At 36.0% G+C, this 16,321-nt stretch overlaps 1 long non-coding RNA gene across 1 annotated transcript in view; it reads left to right on the plus strand.

The window, feature by feature from the left end:
• Positions 1–1,872, plus strand: part of LOC125168651 (uncharacterized) — a 33,712-nt gene extending 31,840 nt beyond the window's left edge. The window contains exon 3 of the long non-coding RNA XR_007153233.1: positions 1,759–1,872. This is a non-coding gene — a long non-coding RNA (uncharacterized LOC125168651). The remainder of the gene's footprint in view (positions 1–1,758) is intronic.
• The last annotated feature ends 14,449 nt before the right edge of the window (positions 1,873–16,321 follow it).

The raw sequence follows: 16,321 nt of genomic DNA on the forward strand, positions 1-16,321 counted from the left end.
CCAAGGCCTGAAGCTTGTGGGACTCTTGTGACTACAAGTCAGGAAAGGAAGTTGACAGAAATGTGGAGACAAGTCAGAGAAGATGATAATTGAAGAATGAATCTCATATTTGGATTAAAGCAAATCACTCATTTAGATAATCAGCTATCAAACCAATATTTAGAGTGCTTATTTGTACCTGCACCTGTGCCAGGAGCCGGAGATATAAAGATAGAAGGATGCATGTCTTGCTTTTTAGTGTTGGAATAGAAAACTAAGCAATATTATATAAGATGATAATTGTTTCTATTATGAGATACTCACAAATTACATGGAACTTTTCAGGGATGTCTTCTTCAACCCTCAATTCCCTCCCAGTTAACCAAATTTCCTCTCTCCATCACAGCCAAATTTTGACATTTGCTGTTTCCATTTCTTTACTTCTTATTCCTCAACTCACTCTAGGGTAGCTCTTGCAGCCACCACTCCCCCAAAGTTGCTTTCAAGTGTCCCTGCTAAATTCCAAGGTAATCTTCAGTCCTTATATGCTTGACCTCTTGTCAGAATTTGATATCCTTAATCATTCTTTCTTTTTAAAATACTTTCTTTCTTTGGCTTTGCAAGGCAACACATTCTCTCTCACCTTATTGGCCAGTTCTTTGAAGAACTTCCTCTACACCATAAATATCGGGGATCCCTAGAGCTCTATCTTCTTTTTTTTTAAGTTTAGTTATTTATTTTTTAGAGAGGTGGGGAGGGGCAGAGAGACAGAGAGAGAATCCCAAGCAGGCTCTGTCATTGCAGAGCCCAATGTGGGGCTCAAACCCACAAACCACAAGATCATGACCTAAGCAGAAATCAAAAGTCAGATGCTTAACCTACGGAGCCACCCAGGCGCCCCTCTCTTCTTATTATGTGTACCCAAATTAGTTCCTCACCATACTCATCATACTTCATGTTATTTCATTGTCTTTCCTAACACTGTAAACTTTGTGAGGCCAGGATTATGTCCCTGCTCTATTTCTAATGCTAGCCCCATGTATGACATGAAGTTTGTGCTTAATAAATATTGACTAAATGAATAGTGACTAACTCTGAGAATCCTTTAAAAGTCATATTTGAATTGAGACTTAAAATAGTAGGAATATCAAGAAAGTAGATGGTAAATGATTAGAGACATTTGTGGAGTTTTGAACAGATGAGTGATATACCAAGATTTGAAAGTTGGATCACTCCAGTGGCAGTGTGGGAATAGATGGGAGAAGAGGATTCAGGACAACTGATATTGCAGTAGTTATAGTAAAGAGGCCAATGGCTATAGAGATAAAGGAAAGGGGAAATGAATGCTTCAAAACATAATTAGGAGGTTGAACCAATAAGCCTTAAAGATGAATTGGCTACAGGAAGTGACAGAGAGGAATCTTGGATGCCTTGGATTCCTTCACTAGCATAGGACACATAGGAGAAAAGAAATTGGGGAGAAAAGATTAGGACCCAGTGAGATCTAGGTTTTTAAGTGTTCCATTATGGGTGCAGAAGTTAGAATACATTATAAAGTCTAGGAGTTCAGGAACCATGTCAGTTTAATCACATAGTTCATCCTAATGTTGGTGCTTGAAAAATTCCTTTGATGGTATTGATGGAATACCACATTGCCAATACTGCATTGCAGTTCCATCTAGGGGATCCCCCTTCTACAAAGACGTGTGTTTATTTACTCATCCCAGTGGGGCTTTATGACTAGGTTGCCCTTTAGATGAACATTATCTATTTTTGCAGATGCTGTTTCAAAATTGATTAGTTCTCCAACCCACCCACTGAAATCATCCAACCTATTGAAGAAGCAGAATGGGATGTGGATTATAGGGTTTCAGATAACACCAAGTCCCTTGTGAAAGGTATGTTATTTCATTGCTTTGTTCTGCTTTTGGAAGAGTGTAGCTGTGTTTTCTTTTCTCCAACTGTATAGGTCACAGCAATTTTTTTTTCCACCGGGAATTACAAGCTATAAGGAAGATTTCCAGAGTAGAATCACAGTCTCACACAAATGTTAAATACAACTAATCAGGGCCTGGAAGGTACACAGAGGGTAATTAGTAGGTTATATTTGGGTCAGTACTAAGGTCATTTATGAGATACTACAAGAAAAAGACTGTTTGCCTTTCTGTAGAGAAAAATGGAAATACATTCATTTTGTGCACTGTAATATATGCATTAAAATGGGTTAAAGGCATTTTTGGTAATTTCACATGTATATGTATCTCCGTATGTAAGATGATTTTAAAGCACAAACTGAAACATTGTACTCTATTCATAATGAGAGTATTAAAATTGGTAACAAGGAATTGCATAAGTTTGTCCACTATGCTATAACTAGTGTCAGAATTGACAAAAGGGGATGTTCATTCTTAACAGAGTAGGCTTCTGCTACTAAAGAGATAGATACTTATTTGGTAGTCTTAAAGCCTTCACTGTACAACTATCACTAATGAATTCATAATAATAAACCATGTCATGTTTATAGTAGATCTTAGTTCCATGGCCTGTGTGGGCTTTTCAGGGCTTCCCTGACTACTGTGAACACTAAATGAGAGAAAATAATGTTAACTCAAAGTGCAAATGTAGGATACACATTTAGGAATCACTGAAGACAGTGTAGGATTATCAAATTGGTGAACTACAGGAATGGACTAAAAACAAAAGACATAAAATCTCTTCTTCACATACTCATACAAGTTGATCTCATTTTCACCCATTGTTTTAACCACCACTCTAATGGAACACATTTCTCCTCACTTTCTCTCTCTGGGTCAGACCATCCCTCTTAAAGTACAGATCCACAGATCCAACTGCCTTCTATATCTACATCAATTTCTGTCTAAATCCACAACTTTATCAATATCTTTTTATTCCAGTGTTCAAAGTTAAGCTCATTATCTTCTCCCATAAACCTCTCCTTCCTGCTGAGGTTTCAAATAACCCAAATGTTTAAACCTGGGTATCACCCTCCTTTCCTCTCTCTCCTTCACTGCTTGTGTATAAACAGGCACTTCTTAGAATAACTTGGCCTAGGGGCGCCTGGGTGGCTCAGTTGGTTAAGCGGCCAACTTCGGCTCAGGTCATGATCTCGCGGTCCGTGAGCTTGAGCCCCGTGTCGGGCTCTGTGCTGACAGCTCAGAGCCTGGAGCCTGTTTCAGATTCTGTGTCTCCCTCTCTCTGACCCTCCCCTGTTCATGCTCTGTCTCTCCCTGTCTCAAAAATAAATAAAACATTAAAAAAATTTTTTTAATAAAACAAAGAATAACTTGGCCTATAAATATCTAGGGAGACCATTCCTTTTATTCCCTTTTGTCAGTCTTAATTCAGGTCTTCATGATTTTTTCCCCTAAATGATTCTAATAATCTCTTAATGGATCTCTCAGCTTCAGTATTTTCTGATCTTCTCTCTTTAATTCATTCTTTGAATCTCTACCAGGGTGTTTTAAAATACAAATCTGGCCATGTAACTCCCCTCCTTAAATCCTTGATCTGTCTCTCTTGCCCTCAAAAAAATGACCCTTAACTTCTACTTCTCACATAAAATAAAAGGCATCAACCATGAACACTCTTTTTTTTATGTTTATTTAGTTTTTTGAAAGACAGTGTGAGTAGGGGAGAGGCAGAGAGAGAGGGAGGCAGAGGATCCGAAGCAGACCCCATGCTGACAGCAGGGAGCCTGACACTGGGCTCCAATGCGAGATCATGACCTTAGCCAAAGTCAGATGCTTAACTGACTGAGCCAACCAGGTGCCCCAAGCATGAACACTCTTAACTTTATTCACCTCTTCCTGTGTGCATATGTATTTTCACTATTCCTATCTTTGCCTCCTTCTCACCTTCCTTATTTCTGGCAAAAGCAAAGTTCTGGGCCTGTGATCTATGTCTCTTTTCTCCCTCCCCAGGGCTCTCAGACCATCATTTGTAGCCATTCTCCTCATTCTCTACTTCTCTGCTGCCTCATTCCTCTTAACATACAGACATGTCCAAGTTTCCTTGATCTTAAACAAACGAAAGTCATCCCTCAGATGAAACAAGGCCAAAACAGAACTCACCATTTCCCCATAGCACCTGTAGTTAACTGTTTTTTGTCCTTCAAAACAGAGCTCAAGCTGTACTCCCCACTCCAGCTCTGTGCTATTATATCATCTTCAATATTTACCTATCAAACACTTCATATATCAGAGTTAACTATTTATTTGCTTGTCTTGCTTAGTAGACTGTGAGCTTCTTAAGTGTGAAAACAGGTATTATATCATTATTATCAGAAATTAATTAAGTAATGAGTATATATGTCAAAACATAATCTCAGGTCTGGACACTATTATTTTTATAAAGTTTCTATTTTTAGCTCTCATTTTGTCAGAAACTAAAGTTAATCAATCAGGTTTTTTACCCATTCCCCTACTCCCTAAAGAGTTGTGTATAGATTCCAGGCAGGTTATAAAGTACTGATGCTGGTGGAGGTAGGGCATGGGACATGTCTGGTCCCAAGTTGCCCAGGCTGCATCTCTGTGATTCCCCATTCCTGCCTGGTCTCCATTTAATGTACATTCAAATGTCTGCACCTTCCTGATCCAGACAACAAACCGACCTGATTTCTCTCAACTACTTTCTTCTCTCAGGAGACATGTAACTGGAATTTCTCTTGTTCCTTTTCCATCCTGAGATTAGGACAGGGGTTGAGCACTGAGTAGGACCTCATCCCAGGAAATACCAATTTCTTAGCTTTTTCTTACTTTGTCTCTCTCTGTCTCTCTCTGTCTCTCTGTCTCTGTCTCTCTCTCTCTCTCTCTCTCTCTCTCAATCTGCCTCCCAGAAACAGCTGTTATCAAGCTGGCTTTGACCTTTGCTTCTAAATCTGTTAGCATAAACTTCATGCCCTGAGTATTTCAGGGGTTAGGTCTTTGAAACTCCAAATCCTAGTGTATTAGTCCTGATGCTTTCTACTGGAAAAGAAAAAGAAAGAAGGAAAGAAGAAAAGAAGGAAAGAAAGAAAGAAAGAAAGAAAGAAAGAAAGAAAGAAAGAAAACCCAAAACAAAGCCTCCATAATGAAAAGCTTTAATGATCTCATATAAGAGGAGATTCGGGGGTAGGGGGCAATTCTTGGTTTGGTTCACAGACCAGCATTGTCAATGATTTTTCAGGTTTTTTCCTTCTCTCTGTTACTCCATCCTCTGTATGTTGGCTTTTTTCTCAAACTTGTTTGAGACCTCATGGTCTCAAGATGATTGTCTTTCTTATCATTAGGGAGGAATATTTATCATACTTTTTTTATTTAATTTTTTTTAATTTAATTTTAATTCCAGTGTAGTTAACATACAGTGTTATATGTTAGCTTCAGGTGTACAATATAGTGATTCAACAGCTCCATATGTTACTCAGTGCTCATCAAGATAAGTGTACTTTAATCCCATTCACCCATTTTACCATTCCGCTACCCAGGTCTCCTCTGCTAACCATCTGCTTGTTCTCTATAGTTAACAGTCTGGGTTTTTTTTATTTCTCTCTCTCTCTCTTTGTTGTTCTTCATTTGTTTTGTTTCTTAAATTCCACATATGAGTATTGTCTTTCTCTGGCTGGCTTATTTCACATATCATTATACATTCCAGATCCATCCATGTTATTGCAAATGGCAAGATTTCATTCTTTTTATGGCTGAATAATATTCCATTGTATGTATAAATAGATATAGATGATACAGATATAGATAGATATATAGATAGATATATAGATATAGATGATGTAGATACCACATATTCTTTATCCATTCATCAGTTGATGGACACTTGGTCTGCTTTCATATCTTGGCTATTATAAATAATGCTGCTATAAACATAGGGGTACATGCATCCCTTTGAATTAGTGTTTTTGTATTCTTTAGGTAAATACCTACTACTGCAATTACTGGATCATAGGGTGGTTCTATTTTTAACTTTTTGAGGAACCTCCATGCTGTTTTCCAGAGTGGCTGTGCCAATTTGCATTCCAGCAGTAGTGCATGAGTGTTCCTTCTTTTCCACATCCTCACCAATACCTGTGTTGTTGATTTTAGCAATTCTGGCAGATGTGAGATGATATCTCATTGTAGTTTTGATTTGCATTTCCCTGATGGTAAGGGATGATGAGCATCTTTTCATGTGTCTGTTGGCCATCTGTACGTCTTCTTTGGAGAAATGTCTGTTTATGTACAGAAATCTGTTGCATTTCTATACACCAATAATGAAGCAGCAGAAAGAGAAACCAAGGAATTAATCCCATTTATATTTGCACCAAAACCATAAAAATACCTAGGAATAAACCTAACCAAAGAAGTGAAAGACCTGTACTTTGAAACTATAAAACACTGATGAAAGAAAATGAAGAGGACACAAAGAAATGGAAAGACATTCCATGCTCATGGATTAGAACAACAAATATTGTTAAAATGTCTATACTACTCAAAGCAATCTACACATTTAATGCAATCCCTATTAAACTACGAATAGCATTTTTTATAGAGCTAGAAGAAACAATCCTAAAATTTGTATGAAACCACAAAAGACCCTGAATAGCCAAAGCAATCTTGAAAAAGAAAAGCAAAGCTGGCGGCATCACAATTCTGGACTTCAAGTTATACCACAAAGCTGTAATGATGGTACTGGCACAAAAATAGGCACAGAGGCCTATGGAACAGAATAGAAAATCCAGAAATAAACCCACAACTATATGATGAGTTAATCTTTGACAAAGCATGAAATAATATCCAATGAGAAAAGGACAGTCTCTTCAAGTGTTGAGAAAACTGGACAGCAACATGTCTAGAGATATTTTAGAGTGAAACAATAAAAAGCTAACTCAGAGTGATTATTCAGAAATCCAGACTTTTCTTGAGGAGACCCCCAAATATCAATATTCATAGATCTTTTCTTAGGAACTGGTCTCTTATCTTCTGCCAGGCATATATACACCTGGCAGCCAATATTACTGGAGCTTAGCAACAGAAAAGGCTGAGTAGGTCTTCTCCCTTTCTATTATAAAAACTTTTATTCAGACTCTGTGCTTTCAGTGAGTATCTCACCCCAGCATTCCACTGTGCTTAGTGTGCCAAAGTCCAAACGCTCTCTGATTCAATTTCTCTAATAAATAAATAATGTAATATCATATATATATATATATATATATATATATATACAAATAACATACAGGTGGCGTTATACTATCCACATTACTCTGTCTTACTCCTTTGCTTTAAAGACTTGTCACAAATACTATTCTGTGTCAGTACACATAGCTCTAACCTCCACTAAGGGTATCTGTTGCCCAAAGGCATCATCCTTAAAATGAAAATTGAGTATGAAAATCAGGTTACCTCTTTAAGCAAAACGTCCCAATCAAGTGAAAACTCATTTGCCTAAAATTGGTATGTGATGTTCAATAGACCAGTCACATCTGACATTATCTTAAACAAACAATAAAATCAAGATGCGTCATAATTTATGTTATTTATGTTCTCATTAATATCATTTACATTTAAGTTCATCCATCCCTACCACCTCTCCACTACTCCCAAAATCACTACACTTTGAGAACCCAAAATTTTTTTATGAAAAATCCAGTGAATACCCGACCCACATGCCTCTATTTTAATCCAAATATAGATTTCTGTGTAAAGTAACAATGAAAAAAAATTAAGTAGGGGGAGGTACAGACTATATAAATGTCTTTAAGCCTGTTGATTAAATGTTTAGCTAAGTAAAGACTCCCTCTCTTCCCCCTCCCCCGCCCCCAAAAAAAGATTCCCTCTCTCCCTAAAACAAAAGAGTAAAAGCAAATTCCAATGTTTCTAAAAAAAAAAAAAAGATGTCTCATTTTTGCAATTTTTTTTCTGAGGGGTTTTAATGGGGGTGTTTGGCTGCAGTTATTAGAATCCACTCTCACTATGTTAAGCCAGTAATTAATATATTAAAAGACATTAGGTTACTTACCAGGGAAAACTAGAAAAACAGACTTGAGGCTAAACGGTCTAAAGTTAAAAAGATTGCCATTGCACCATCACCCTGCCACTTCTTTGTCAGGAGTTTACCCTGACAACCACTGATGTCCCCTAAAGCAGGACACCTTTGACACAAGCAAACAAAATGGAAGCTATTCTATTTTGTTGCTCATTTCTAAATTAAAGTACCTGAGGATTTTTTTTAATAGTAAGAATGGTAAGCATGTGCATTAAATGCTTTTTAAGTTAGGCTGTTCCCAGTGCTTTACAAGTATGAAATCATGAATGCAAACATCATCTCAGCTCTCATCTTTAATAAAAAGTTGAATTATTCTTCCTTTAAAATTTCTTTATTTTTTCCTTTGGTTTTTGTAATTTTTTCAGCTTTAGTAAGTTGTAAATCGATAGTGCAGTAAACTGCATATAGTAGAGGTATATAATTTGATACATTTTGACATATGTATACACCTATAAAACCATTACCATAAAAAGATCATGAATGTATCTCTAGCCCCTAAAACTTTCTCTATACTCTGTGTAATTCATTCCACCTCCCTCATATTTCCCTGTGCCAGGCAATCATGAACCTATTTTCTTTTGCTTTACTTTTCATTTTCCAGAATTTTATACAAATGGAATTATAGTTATTCTTTTTTATCTGGATTCTTTCACTCAACATAGTAATTTTGAAATTAATCCATGGGATTTTATGTATCAATAGTTCATTCCTTTTTATTTCTCAATAGTATTCCATTGTATGGATATAGCATATTACATTTATCCAGTCATTGTTGTTGTATATTTGGGTTGTTTCCAATTTGGGCCTTTACAAATAAATCCCCTATGGATATTCATGTGCAAGTCATTGTGCAGATGTATGCTTTCATTTCTTGTGGGTAAATACATAGAAGTAGAATGTCTGGGTAAGTAATATATGTATATCCTACTTTTTAATAAGTTGCCAAATTGTTTTCCATAATCACTACACAAGTTTACGTTGGCATAAGCAGTCTATAAGAGTTCCAGTAACTCCAGATTCTCATTAACAGCTGACATGGTCAGTATTATTAGTTTAAGTCATTTAACTGGGTGCTTATTATAGTTTTAATTTGCATTTCCAAATTGATTAGTGATGTTGAGCATATATTTGTGTGTTTAACTGCCATTTCTATATCTTCTTTGATGAAGTGTCTGTTCAAATATTTTGCCATTTTTAATTAAGCTATTTGTCTTAATATAATTAAGTTGTAACTTTTCTTTGTATATTCTTAGTATAAGTTCTTTGGCAGATAAATGTTTTGCAAATATTTTCTCCCATTCTGTGGCTTGGATTTTCATTTTCCTAGCATAGTCATTCAAAGAGTAAAAGTTCTAGGTTGTTTTTCTTTTGTAGTTTGTGGTTTTTGTGTAGTGTTTATGACATCTTTGCCAAATCCAAGTTAACTAACATTTTTTCCAATGTTTTCATCTAGGAATTTTATAATTTTAGCTCTTATATCTTAGATCTATGACCCATTTTGAGTTAATTTGTGTATATAGAATGAGATCATGGTAGAGGTTCACTGTTTTGCATAAGCTATCCTGTTCTAGCACCATTTGTTGAGAATATCATCCTTTCTCCAGTGAATTTTCTTAGTATATTTGTCAAAAATTATTTGACCAAACCTATTTAGGTCTATCTATGGAATCTCTATTCTATTCCATTGAATTATATGTATATCTTTGTACCTATACCATCCTGTCTTGATTATTGTAGCTTTATAATAACAAATCTTGAAATCAGATGATGTTAGTAGTCAAACTTTCTTTTTCATGGTGTGTGTGCATGTGTGTGTATTTGTGATTAATTTAGGTTCTTTGCATTTCTGTAAAATTTTAGAATCAGCTTGTCAAAAGAATGCTGGGATTTTAATTCTGATTCCTTTGAATATATGGATCAACTTGGGAATAGATGACATCTTAATAATGTTGAGTCTTATGATCCATGAATACACTAAACCTATCTATTGATTTAGGCTTTCTTTAGTTTCTCTCAACAGTGTTTTGTAGTTTTCACTGTACATGTCTTATACAAATTTTGGCAAATTTATCTCTAAGCATTTCATATCTTTGATGCTATGATGAATGTTTTGGGTTTTTTTTAATGTTTTATTTTTTGAGAGTGAGAGTAGGACAGAGTGAGAGCAGGAGAGGGGCAGAGAGAGAGGGAGACACGGAAGCTGAAGCAGGCTCCAGGCTCCAAGCTGTCAGTACAGAGCCCAACTGGGGGCTCAAACTCACGAGCTGCAAGATCACGACTTGAGCCAAAGTTGGACATTTAACTGACTGAGGCATCCAGGCACCCTAATGGTACTATTTTAATTTTAATTTTAATTTAATTTAATTTAATTTAATTTAATTTATTTTAATTTAATTGTTTACTACTAGTATATAGAAATACAATTGGTTTTTGTATATTGACACTGTATTCTGCAACTGTTCTAAACTTACTTATTAGTTCTAGTGACTTTTTTGTCAATTCCATAGTATTTTCAACATAGATCGTCATGTCATCTGTGAATACAGATAGTTTTACTCTTCCTTTTCCAGTTTACATACCTTTTTTTTTTTCCTTGCCTGACTAGAATTTCTGGTTCAGGGTTAAAGGAAATTGGCAAGGGACTTAGGAATTCTAATTTAGGTGGGCAGAACTTATAAGTTAAGAATTTTCCCAAATACGAAATAAACTACCTAAAAGGAGATGGAGAATCATAAATATGACAATCACTTCAAGAAAGGAGAGATGGGCAGCGAACAATAAAAGGAGAGTCAAAGAAATAAACCAAAACAAACAAAAATAAAAAATACCTTTGCCAGGGCACCTGGGTGGCTCAGTCAGTTGAGCATTTCACTTCTGCTTAGGTCATGATCTCGTGGTTCATGGGTTTGAGCCCAGTGTTGGTCTCTGTGCTGACAGCTCAGAGCCTGAAGCCTGCTTCAGGGATTCTGTCTCCTTCTCTCTCCACCCCTCCCCTACTTGTGCACGTGCTCTCTCCCTCTCTTTCTCTCTCAAAAATAAATAAACATAGGGACACCTGGGTGGCACAATCAGTTAGGCTTCCGACTTCAGCTCAGGTCATGATCTCATGGTCCCTGAGTTCAAGTCCCACATCACGTGCTGTGCTGCCAACTCAGAGCCTGGAGCCTACTTCAGATTCTGTGTTTCCCTCTCTCTCTGCCCCTTCCCCACTCATGCTCTCTCAAAAATGAATAAATGTTAAAAAAAATTAATAAATAAATAAACAAACAAACATTTAAAAAATGTTTAAAAATACCTTTCCCCTCCAACTTTTTTTTCCAGCTTGAGTCTTTCTACAATAGATTAAGAAAATGGGCCCAACTAGGAGGTTAAAAATACAATGCTAAAGGTGAAGTAAACTGAACGACACATGTAAAATTTATTTTTCCAGGAACATTGAATTAATTTCTCTCATAAGCATCTATGACACTCAACAACTGTTAATTTTACTGCTAATTATACTACAATGAACAGTTTTGATTTTGTGCATTGTTAGGCTGTTTAACATGTTTGAGAGTCTCTGGTTGAAGAGTGCTGCCTCAAAATTCGTGTCCATCCAGAATCTCAGAACATGATCTTATTTGGAAATAGTCTTTACAGATGTAATTAGTTAAAATGATCATACTAGATTAGGGTGGGTCCTAAATCCAAAGATTAGTACCCTTATAAGAAGGCCATGTGAAGACACATAAGGAAGAAAGCCATATAATGACAAAAGCAGAGATTGAGTGATGTAGCTATAAGGAAGGAATGCCAGAGGTTGCCAGGGAACACCAAAAGCTAAGGAAGAGGCAAGGAAGGATTTCCTTCAGAGGGAGCACAGCCCTGCTGATACCTCGATTTTGGACGTCTAGCCTCCATTACTGTGACAGAATAAATTTCTGTTGTTTTAAGCTAGCCAGTTTATAGTACTTTGTTACAGAACCCTCAGAAGCTAATGCACACATGGTACTGAGGAAGTGGGCGCTCCTATAATAAATACCTAAAAATGTAGAAGTGGCTTTGGAACTGGGTAATGGATAGAGGCTAGAAGAATTTTGAGATGCTTGATAGAAAAAGCTTAGATCGCTGTGGGGAGAAATGGTTAGTAGAAAGATCGACATTGAAGGTGATTTGATGAAGTCATAAGAGGAAATGAGGAATATGTTTTTGGACACTTGAGAACTGACGACCCATGTTATAAAGTGTCGAAAACTTGGCTGATTTTTGTTCTAGTGTTGGGTAGAAAGTAGTACTTAAAAGCAACGAATTTGGATACTTACCTAAGATTTCCAAGCAAAGTGTGAAAACTTCAGGCTAATTTCTCCTTACTGCTTGTTGTGAAATGCAAGAGGGAAAAGATATATTGAAGAAGGAAATTTTAAGCATAAGTTACCAGCACTTGATGATTTGGAATATTCTCAAACTACCCATAGAGCAAAAGATGAGAAAGGGTCTTCTGGAGAGAACACCAATGGTGTGGCTAAACAAACTTTTGGTAAAAAGATTAGACATACAACTAACTCATGGATCTAAGCAACCATCTCAACAGAAGTCCAGAATGAAGATGGGTTATCCAAGAAAGATTTGTAGAAGACCCTCTTGTGTGATATCTTGGATCCCTATGAAGTACACAAAAGACCAACAAGGTTTTTGAGAATGTTATATCAGCAGAAACACTACCAACTTGGATTAAACAGACATCACTGGAAGGAAATGAAGGAAGAATTGATCCAAGGGTAAAGCCATGGATTCAGGAGGCATCCTTGAACCCAGACGTGGAACATGAAGCTATAGATGACTATTTTCAGGACTTAAAACCTAATGTAATTTGCTATGCTATTGTTAAGCACTGGACCCTAGTGGCAGTTTTCCATGATGTATTCCCTACTAAATGTGTTTTGTACATGTTTGTGATATATGGGCATTCTCAAGTATAGGCTCCTACATTGGTCTTTTTTGCAAGTGTTGAAATCTAGTGTTCTTAAGTAAGTATTCAGTAAAGGCAAAATGGCAGTAATTTATATTATCTTATATCATATCACATCATATATTTATGTTATATTATATCGTATCATATTATATCATATATACACATATATTATACACACACACACATATACATATATAACTGGGCTCATTCTTCATTGGGTTTATCCTTAACTCAATTAGCCAGTGTCCAAATTCAGTATATTAATTTTTATTAGAGGTCTCTATTTTGATCTATTTATAAAATTAAATGCTAAATTTTTACCTTTTTTAATATGTTGATAACTAAGCAATTTTACATGGTTTTTGTGGAAGTCAGATGAGACATTTGATTTATTCTGATTTTGTGTGCATGTTTATCAGATAATACATAAGTTATGGCTATTAATTACATGCTGTGTCTTTAAAAAAGTATTTTATCGGTTGAGCTAATTGATAAACACTATGTCAGCACATTTATTTAAGTTATTGATTAGAGTTAGATGAATGAATGATAAGGTCAGAACTAATACATGTGATAACATGAAAAAATGAAAAGGGAGGAAATCAGCATCTCTTTTATCTAATTTATTCCAAAACAATATTTTCAAAACGATGCTTGATTAAATAGAACTAAAACTTAGAAAGATGCATTCAAAGGGAGTTTGGAATCCAGGTTCCTGACACAAACAGGCCAAACCATTTGAGAAAATTAGTGTTTCTCCAAAGAGATAAGCCATGACAGGTTGATCGTGACTGAACTTCTCAATGCACCAAATGCACATACAATGTTTCAATGAATTTTAACATTCTGAATTGGAATCTGTGTTGTTAATGGCTTTGCTGCATAATATTCACAGAGAAGCCTCGATAGTGAGCAAATGATCAAAATTAACGTCAATGTGCAAAATAATTTAAGTCAAAATACACATGACCCAAGCCTTTTAGCAAGTAATGAGTTATTTTAATCATTTCAAATTATACTTTAAAAAGTTATTCAAAATTCTAAGTGAATAAAATACCTTTTTTCTTTTAAAATCTTTTTTTCATATTAGCTTGTCAAGGCCAAAATGATATATCGTTACACACCTCAAATATGACTGCTTTTCAAACACAAAATGTCTACAATAAAAATCAGATTTACCTGATTAAATTAATACTAGGGCTTGTGAAGAACATTTTTTCAATAAAAGACATATTTTGAAATATACTCACTGCTTCATACCAGTTACTTTATATAAAATCAACACATTTCAAATAAAAGTATTCCAATAATATGTTCTTAAACTCAGCTGAAATGAATTTGAATGTTTTATCTTATAGTTGTTCTCCCAAATTATAGGGCATGAACATTTGACCAGTTTGAAGGGCGGCTCTAGACAAAACAAGCATTATAGTCACAGTGGTTCTAAAAATAGGAAAGCAGGAGCAGCTGGGTGGCTCAGTCAGTGAAGCACAACCAACTCTTGATTTCAGCTCAGGTCATGATCTCTCGGTTCATGAGATTGAGCCCTCCTCTGTACTGACAGTGCAGAGCCTGTTTGGGATTCTCTCTCTCCCTCTTTCTCTGCCCTGCTCTTGCTCACACATGCTCTCTTTCTCAAAACAAATAAATAAACATTTTAAATAAATAATAGATAGATAGATAGATAGATAGATAGATAAAGGAAAGCAGTGGCTTTCAAAGCTGTTAGTTCCGTGCTGCTATGACAGTACCGTGCTTTATGCAGTCATAGCTATTCATAAAGCAGACAGTCCTTGAGATTTTTTTGTTGTAAAAAGTTTACTTAATAAATACACAAATCATGTACGAAAAAGCAGAACAATATAGAAAATCAGAAAAGAGGAGTTATGGGGAGGGAGAGAGATTAATTACTGAAGAACGTTATAACAAGTTACTTAGAAAAATATAAGCATATGCCTCTTAACACAAATTTTACATTTTAAATTGTTTTAACATGATAGCTTGTGTAATAAAACATAGTATGTAAACTGCATGCCTTTTGTTTCCAAACTCCTTCTGTGGGCAGTGGGTGTTCAACCCAGGGTGAGGAGTTTCATAAACTAGCAGATACAAAGAAAATAATAAACACCCACAATCCTCCAACTAGAGATAATATTTGTGCTGGTTAATTTCTGTTTGGACCTCTAGATCCACTCTCCATAATTTTCTGCCCTGCTCTGCTTCAGAAGGCTGATCTCTAAGGACAGCATTACCAGGTTTCACATATGCTGTGCCTAGTGGGATATCAGATCACAGGATAGGAAAAGAGCGAGGTTAGGATCTTCCCCAGCTTCAGCTCTGGTTACTGTTCCCTGCTTTTGCCTGCCTGGGACTAAGGCTGGTCACACCACCCTCTGTTGCTAAGTCCCTGGATGGTTTCTTAACCCTCCCACACCTCTATAAATCATCCCTTTAAACTTTCTTCAGCTAAACCCTATTAGGTGTGCCATCTGTGTCCTCCTGGGACTGTTACTTGTGGATCACAGTTAATAGTTTGTTTTATTTCCATTTAGTCTTTTAAGTGTATGCTTTTATTTTGCTTAATGTATTATAATAATTTTCCCATGTTATTGAAAACATTTTGCAAAAATCATGTGTGACCTAATTTACTTAACTTTTTGTTGGACTATCCAGATTTTCAATAACATAAACAATGTTACAAAGAACATCTTTGGATATAAATCATTGGATTTCTGATTCTTTCCATGGGATGAATTCACAAGATATGATTACTGCATCAAGAGTAAGAACACATTTAAAAAAAAATTTTTTTTAAGTTTATTTGAGAGAGAGAGCACATACAAGTGGGAGAGGGGCAGAGAGAGACAGGGAGAGAAAGAGAATCCCAAGCAGCCTCTGCACTATCAGTGCAGATCCTGATGTGGGGCTGAAACTCATGAACCGTGAGATCATGACCTGAGCTAAAATCAGATGCTTAACCAACTGAGCCACCCAGGCACCCCTGAAATTTTTTATATGTGCTTTCCACATTGTACAGATTGTCATAATTATCAGCATAGTGCTCAACATGCTACATCCCTGACAGCATTGAATATTATCATTTTACATCTTTACTAATCTCGTAAGTGAAAAGGCATCTTTTTTCCATTTGCATTTTTGTGTTACTTATAAGGGGAAATTTTTTAACATTGGTTAGTATTTTTCCTTTTATTTATTTGAAATTATTTATTTTGAGAGAGAGAGAAACTGAGCACACAAGCAGAGGAGGGGTAGAAAGAGAGGGAGAGAGAGAATCCCTAGCAGGCTCCACACAGTGCAGAGCCCAATGCAGGGCTTGAACTCATGAACTGTGAGATCATG

This window comes from Prionailurus viverrinus, chromosome B3 (assembly GCF_022837055.1).
Source record: "Prionailurus viverrinus isolate Anna chromosome B3, UM_Priviv_1.0, whole genome shotgun sequence".
Lineage (NCBI taxonomy): Eukaryota > Metazoa > Chordata > Mammalia > Carnivora > Felidae > Prionailurus > Prionailurus viverrinus.